The sequence below is a fragment of the Bos grunniens genome, chromosome 29, assembly GCF_055505025.1.
Source record: "Bos grunniens cultivar Pamir isolate PY7600 chromosome 29, Bosgru_T2T1.0, whole genome shotgun sequence".
Lineage (NCBI taxonomy): Eukaryota > Metazoa > Chordata > Mammalia > Artiodactyla > Bovidae > Bos > Bos grunniens.
In genome coordinates this window covers 22943686-22951328 of record NC_141193.1, presented here as the reverse complement: position 1 = coordinate 22951328, position 7643 = coordinate 22943686, and the positions used below count along the sequence as shown (strand labels likewise).

The 7643-nt window shown below is 43.6% G+C and overlaps 1 long non-coding RNA gene across 11 annotated transcripts in view; it reads right to left on the bottom strand.

Moving 5' to 3' along the window:
• Window positions 1-5572: 5572 nt before the first annotated feature.
• The window catches only part of LOC147342275 (uncharacterized), a 39200-nt gene continuing 37129 nt past the window's right edge, over window positions 5573-7643 (bottom strand). For all 11 annotated transcript variants that reach the window (XR_015157323.1, XR_015157319.1, XR_015157329.1 and 8 more), the window contains one exon: window positions 5573-6004. This is a non-coding gene — a long non-coding RNA (uncharacterized LOC147342275). The remainder of the gene's footprint in view (window positions 6005-7643) is intronic.

Genomic DNA, 7643 nt, shown 5'->3' with positions numbered 1-7643 from the left:
ACTGAGGAAGGCTTTCTTACCTCTCTTTTTTATTCTTTGGAACTCTGCATTCAAATAGGTATATCTCTCCTTTTCGCCTTTGCCCTTCTCTTCTCTTGTTTTCATAGCTATTTGTAAGGCTTTCTCAGACAACCATTTTGCCTTTTTGCATTTCTTTTTCTTGGGGATGATCTTGATCACTGCCTCTTGTATAATGTCAGAAACCTCCATCCATAGTTCTTCAGGCACTCTGTCTATCAGATCTAATCCCTTGAATCTATTTGTCACTTCCACTGTATAATTGTAAGGGATTTTTTTAGGGCATACCTGAATGGTCTAGTGGTTTTCCCTACTTTCAATTTAAGTCTGAATTTGGCAATAAGGGGTTCATGATCTGAGCCACAGTCAGCTCCGGGTCTCATTTTTGCTGACTGTATAGAGCTTCTCCATCTTTGGCTGCAAAGAATATAATCAATCTGATTTCAATATTGACCATCTGGAGATGTCCATGTGTAGTCTTCTCTTGTGTTGTTGGAAGAGGGTGTTTGCTATGACCAGTGTGTTCTCTTGGCAAAACTCTATTAGCCTTTGCCCTGCTTCATTCTGTACTCCAAGGCCAAATTTGCCTGTTACCCCAGGTATTTCTTGGCTTCCTACTTTTGCGTTCCAGTCCCCTATAATGAAAAGGACATCTTTTTTGCCTGTTAGTTCTAGAAGGTCTTGTAGGTCTTCATAGAACCGTTCAATTTCAGTTTCTTCAGCATTACTGGTTTGGGCATAGACTTGGATTACTGTGATATTGAATGGTTTGCCTTGGAAACAAACAAAGATCATTCTGTTGTTTTGGGGATTACATTCAAGTACTGCATTTTGGAGTCTTCTGTTGACTGTGATGGCTACTTCATTTCTTCTAAGGGATTCTTGCCCACAGTAATAGATATAATGGTCATCTGAGCTAAATTCACCCATTCCAGTCCATTTTAGTTCACTGATTCCTAAAATGTCAATGTTCACTCTTGCCATCTCCTGTTTTTGTTTTGGCTCCATATCAATAACCTCAGATATGCAGATGACACCACCCTTATGGCAGAAAGTGAAGAGGAACTAAAAAGCCTCTTGATGAAAGTGAAAGTGGAGAGTGAAAAAGTTGGCTTAAAGCTCAACATTCAGAAAACGAAGATCATGGCATCTGGTCCCATCATTTCATGGGAAATAGATGGGGAAACAGTGGAAACAGTGTCAGACTTTATTTTTCTGGACTCCAAAATCACTACAGATGGTGACTGCAGCCATGAAATTAAAAGACGCTTACTCCTTGGAAGGAAAGATATGACCAACCTAGATAGCATATTCAAAAGCAGAGACATTACTTTGCCAACAAAGGTTCGTCTAGTCAAGTCTATGGTTTTTCCTGTGGTCATGTATGGATGTGAGAGTTGGACTGTGAAGAAGGCTGAGCGCCGAAGAATTGATGCTTTTGAAGTGTGGTGTTGGAGAAGACTCTTGAGAGTCCCTTGGACTGCCAAGGAGATCCAACCAGTCCATTCTGAAGGAGATCAGCCCTGGGATTTCTTTGGAAGGAATGATGCTAAAGCTGAAACTCCAGTACTTTGGCCACCTCATGTGAAGAGTTGACTCATTGGAAAAGACTCTGATGCTGGGAGGGATTGGGGGCATGAGGAGAAGGGGACGACAGAGGATGAGATGGCTGGATGGCATCACTGACTCGATGGACGTGAGTCTGAGTGAACTCCGGGAGTTGGTGATGGACAGGGAGGCCTGGCGTGCTGCGATTCATGGGGTCGCAAAGAGTCGGACACGACTGAGTGACTGATCTGATCTGATCTGATCTTCATTCTTTCTGGAGTTATTTCTCCTCTGATTTCCAGTAGCATATTGGGCACCTACCAACCTGGGGAGTTCATCTTTCAGTGTCCTATTTTTTTGCCTTTTCATACTGTTCATGGGGTTCTCAAGGCAAGAATACTGAAGTGGCTTGCCATTCTCTTCTCCAGTGGACCACGTTTTGTCAGAACTCTCCACCATGACCTGTCCATCTTGGGTGGCCCTAGATAGATAGAGCTAGGGATGGCTCATAGTTTCATTGAGTTAGATAAGGCTGTGGTCCATGTAAACAGACTGATTAGTTTTCTATGATTGTGGTTTTCAGTCTGTGTGCCCTCTGATGGAGAAGGATAAGAGGATTATGGAAGCTTCCTGATGGGAGAGACTGACTGAGAGGGAAACTGGGTCTTGTTCTGATGAGTGGGGTCATGCTCAGTAAATCTTTAATCCAGTTTTCTGTTGAAGGGCAGGGCTGTGTTCCCTCCCTGGTATTTGACCTGAGGCCAAACTATGGTGGAGGTAATGAAGAAAATGGCAACCTCCTTCAAAAGGTCCCATGCACGCACTGCTACACTCAGTGCCCCCAACCCTGCAGCAGGCCACCACTGACCCACACCTCCTGGGTCATGCACCGGCAAGTCTGGGTCAGTCTCTTGAGTCACTGCTCCTTTCTCCTGGGTGCTGGTGCACACAAGGTTCTGTTTGTGCCCTTCAAGAGTCTGTTTCCCAGTCCTGTGTAAGTTCCGGTGGCTCTATGGCACGGATAATGGTGACCTCTTCCAAGAGGGCTTATGCCATACCCAAGCCTGCTGCACCCAGAGCCCCTGCCCCTGCAACAGTCCACTGCTGACCCGTCCCTCCTCAGGAGACACCCAGACACAGTTCTGTCTCACTCTCTGGGTCCTGGTGGCAGAAGGTATGTTTGAGTATTTCTGGTGGGTATGGGATTTGATTCTAAATGTGATTTTGCCCCTCCTACCATCTTGCTGGGGCTTCTCCTTTACCCTTCGATGTGAGGTATCTCCTCAAAGTCACTCCAGCACCAGGCAGCTGCCACTCTAGCACCTACGATCTTGCTGGGGCTTCTCTGCCCTTGGATGTAGGGTAACTCCTCACAGTCAACATGGATCAGCCATATGTATACATGTTTCATATACATTTTACCAAAAAAATTTTATGAATTCTTGCAATTCATTAAGAAGAAAAAATTAGACAATTGGGCAAAAAATATGAGCAGAAACCCGAGTCCAAAAAGCAAATGGGAAAAACATGTTCAGCCTCCCCATTAAGGAAAATGTAAATTAAACAATAATGGGATACAATTTCTCATTCATAAATTGGCAAAATTTAAGTCTGACAGTAATGAGTGGATCCTGTGAAACAGTTGAAACTCACATTGCTCTTGGGGATGAATGTAAATTGGCACAGAAGCTGGCAAATGTGTCGACAATAAGCACACCCATTAGTGGGGAAGAAGGTCAGTATATAATACCCCTCCCTTCCCACCCCAAATTCTGAAGCAACTGACAAAAAGGAGGAACACCGGGATCAAAAGACATTGTTTAGAAACAAGAGTATTTGGGTGGAACTGTGGCTGAATTTAATCAGCAATTAATATAGCTCAGAATAGATAGTGAAACCATCTCCCACGTATCAGTACAACTGCTATTGGGACTTGGCGTCTTCTCATTTGGGGAGAGAGTGAGAATGGTTTTGTGAGAAGATGGAGACACAGTGTGGATTTCGTTGTTGTAATGAAAGCTCACAATAGGCTCAGCAGGATACATAGGCATTCAAGTACCCGAAAGCATAGACTATACTAATTACTAAGCGGCTGTCCCTCAGCTTCAAGCCCGCCTTCCGGTTGGCTCTGTGATGCTGGGCCTGGGCGCCACATGCCACACCTCACTCCTGTCCTTTGCAAGCTGGACTCTTTTGTTGTTGTTTAGTTGCTAAGTTGTGTCTGACTCTTTTGCAGCCCCATGGACTGTAGCCCACTAGGCTCCTCTCCATGGGATTTTCAAGGCAAGAATACTGGAATGGGTTGCCATGCCCTCCTCCAGGGGATCTTCCCAACCCAGGGATCAAACCCGTGTCTCCTTCATTGGCAGGAGGATGCTATAACCACTGAGCCACCAGGGAAGCCCTGGACCTCTTTTAGGCTCCTACAGTAGGGCCACGAGGGAGACTGCAAGGCTGAAGGAGAAGGTGACACGTGCTCATTTCTGTCCATTTCCTGTTGGCTTCCTCTGCCCGTCGGTTTCGCTGTGCTTCTTCTCACCCCAGGGCAGTGTCCAGTCCTGAAGCAGCTTAGCCCAGCTTTCCAACAGTCACAGCTGGCCTCAGCACGCCCCCTCAGAGGTGCCGGCCCCAGCCGAGATGTGTTCCTCCTCAGAGGTCTGACTTCCAGCTCCGTGAGCCCCTTTCACTATGTTTCTAGGTTTGGTTGTTGGTTTTTAACTTTTATATCATAGTATAGCCGATGAACAATGTCGTACACAACTCCGGTACACAGTGAAGGGACTCAGCCGTACATACACATGTATCCATTCTCCCCCAAACTCCCTGCCCATCCCGACTGCCACAGAACACTGAGCAGAGTTCCCTGTGCTCTATAGTAGATCCTTGTTGGTTATCCATTTTTAATATAGCAGTGTGTACATGTCCATCCCAAACTCCCCAACTATCCCTTCCCCTTCTCCTTCCCCCTGGCCACCATAAGTGTTTTCTCTAAGTCTGTGAGTCTCTTCTATGTTTTAAAAACTCCAGCTTCTTCTCTTTGTTCCTCCAGGCCTAACAGTTAGTAGCTGCTTCCTGCAATTTCTATCTCCTTAATAGCTGAGGTTCCTCTATTAACTTTTTCAGTCACCATGTTAACAATTCTTTACACCTGATTAACAATTCTTTATGTTACATTCTATCTATTAAGATAACTATAGAGGGTTTTGTTCCATGATTACATGGTGTCTAATTCAGATGGGAATCAAAATATCAGTTTTCTTTTCTTTTTTTTTCCATTAAGAAGAGTGGGACGCAGGCTTCTGGATGAAGTTGGAAGACTGAACATGTGCATCTAATTCTGTGTCCTCCAGTAACCCCACAAAAACAACAGCAAGTGGATTTTTGTTTGTTTTTTACATTCTAGCATGGTTAGTGCAATAGGAAATGAGGCAAAAATCAACAAATTTTAGAAACTGGAAACTAGATTCAGCTGAACTGAGAGCTCCAAATCCCAAGCCTAATCCGAGGAAGGCTGAGCATCAACACAATTCGCACCACCGCATTGGCAGGAATATGCAGGACTCATTAGTTAAAGGGGGGAGGTGGCAGGCGATGTAAAAGAAAATGGCTTAAAAGCTGCTTAAGCAGCAGTCAGATCCTTAGATTCCTTTCTCCATTTCATGCCACTGGGAACCTGCCCCAACACACTAGCAGAAATCCGGAGGTTTGCAATCCAGAGAAAATAGCATAGTCCCCAGACTGGGAGATACAGGCCCCCTTGAGGGCAGAACCACCTCGCCCAAAGAAGTGTGGCGTGACCACGAGCACACTGACTCGTGAGTCCAGAGACATCCAACCCTTTTTCCCATTCCTCCCCCACAGCATAGGGAGAAGAACCCTAACCTTCCAGATGAGAGACTGGAAGGTCCTTCTCTGAAGACTCTCATGGAAATAACTGGCATTAGGGGTTCTCCACAAACAGCCCATCAAATCACTTTGAAACTCAAAATCAACAAGATGACCCATGTGATAGCAAATGTGATCCAGTCAGTTTTCTGGTTCTTTATTCTTGAATAAAATCACTCTTGATCGGCGGAGGATTATGAGATATACAGACAGTTGGTCAAAGCTACTAACGCAGAAAACAGAGTGGTTTTCTTTTCTTTTTTTTTCTTTTTCGTTTTATTGCTTTTTGGCTGTGCTGGGTCTTCCTTGCTGCATGCAGGCTTCCTCTAGTTGCACTGAACAGGTGTGAGGGCTTGTCGCTGCAGTGGCCTGCCTTGTTGCAGAGCACAGGCTCGAGGGCACTCGGGCTCAGCAGTTCTGGCTCATGGACTCAGTAGTTACAGCACACGGGTGTAGCTGCCTCGCAGCATGTGGGATCTTCTCGGACCAGGAGTGGAACCCGTGTCCCCTGCATTGGCAGGCAGATTCTTAACCACTGGACCACCAAGGAGCCCTAGAAAGCAGAGATTTTTAAAAATTAAATTAGCTTTATAAGATAGGCTATTCAGGGAGAAGAAATCTTTTTTTTTTTTTAATTCCAGTGATATCCTCAGAGAGGAGAGAGATTACAACCAATTTTTTTCAAAGGATAAACACTCGGGAAATGAAAAGAAAAGCTCTCAGAAATGTCAAACTTGGTTACAGATTTTTAAAACTCAATGAAGTTGGCAGTTCCTCAAAAAGTTAAACATAGAATTGCCATATGACCCAGCAATTCCACTTCTAGGTGCATACCCAAGAGAACTGCAAACATATGTTTGTACAAAATTTGTACATGAATGTTCACAGCAGCATTATTCGTAATAACCAAAAAGTGGAAATAAACCAAATGTTCATCAACTGATGACTAAGTAAATGAGATGTGACATATCTATACATTTGACCTTTGAAAAACAGAGGTTTGAATTTCTGGAGTCCACTTACACCTGGATTTTTTTTTTCCAATAAATGCAATCAACCCTTTCTATTTGTGGATTTCACATCCTCAGATATGGAAGGTTGACTGTATTCTATGCCATTTTATATAAATGACTTGAGCAGCCATGGATTTGGATTGATTCTGGAAATCCCCACGGATAGTGAGGACCACTCTACAACAGAATATTATTCTGCCCTAAAAAGGAATGAAATATTGTCAAATGCTAGAACATGGATGAACCAGGTGAAAGAAGCCAGACACAAAGTCCACATATTGTATGATTCCATTTATATGAAATGTTCAGAATAGGTGAATCCATAAGAGACAGGAAATAGATCAGTGTTTTCCAGGGGCTGGAAGTAGGAGGCAATCAGGATTAACTGCTAATAGGCACACAGCTTCTTTCAGGGATGTTGGGAATGTTCTGGAATTTAATAGCAGTGATGGCTGCACAAAATAGTGAGTAGACTCAAAACCACTGAAGTATACACTTAAAGTTGTAAATATGCTATATGAGACATATTTCAATTTTAAAATGCTATTAAAATAAAATCAAGAGAATTGAAGGGAAAAGTTGAGGAAAGCTCCCAGAAAGGAGAGTCAAAGGAAAAAGATGGAAAATAGGAGAAAGAAAATTAGAAATTTAGAGAGAGCAGGAAAACAGAATAGGAGAAATTATCCAAGAAATAATTCTAGAAACAACTGAAGGACATAGGTTTCCAGATTGAGGACCCTATGGGTGTCCAGAACAATAACTGAAAGTAAATCCACGGCAAGGCACATGGAGAAAATTTGTGACTACTGGGGACAAGAAGATTCTACTTATTTCAAGACACATATAGATCCCACATACAGGGTAAGAGATCAGAAGACTTTCAAGCTTCTCAATAGCTACACTGTATTGGAAATTTCTTCAAACTTCTAAAGGAAAAAATTTCAAGCCTAGAATTCTATACTCCACCAAGCTATCATACAAGTGTGAGGGTGAACAAAGATGTTCTCAGACATGCAAAGTGTGTTAGGTATCTTCCATTGTCCCTTCCAGACCTTCATCCCGCTCTGTGTACTCAGAGAATTTTTTTTCACGGTCTGCATCGGTGGGCTCCCTTGCCTTCCAGTTTTGATAACAAAAGGCACCATCAGGAGGTCAGAGGACGCAACAAGAGCAAAGGAA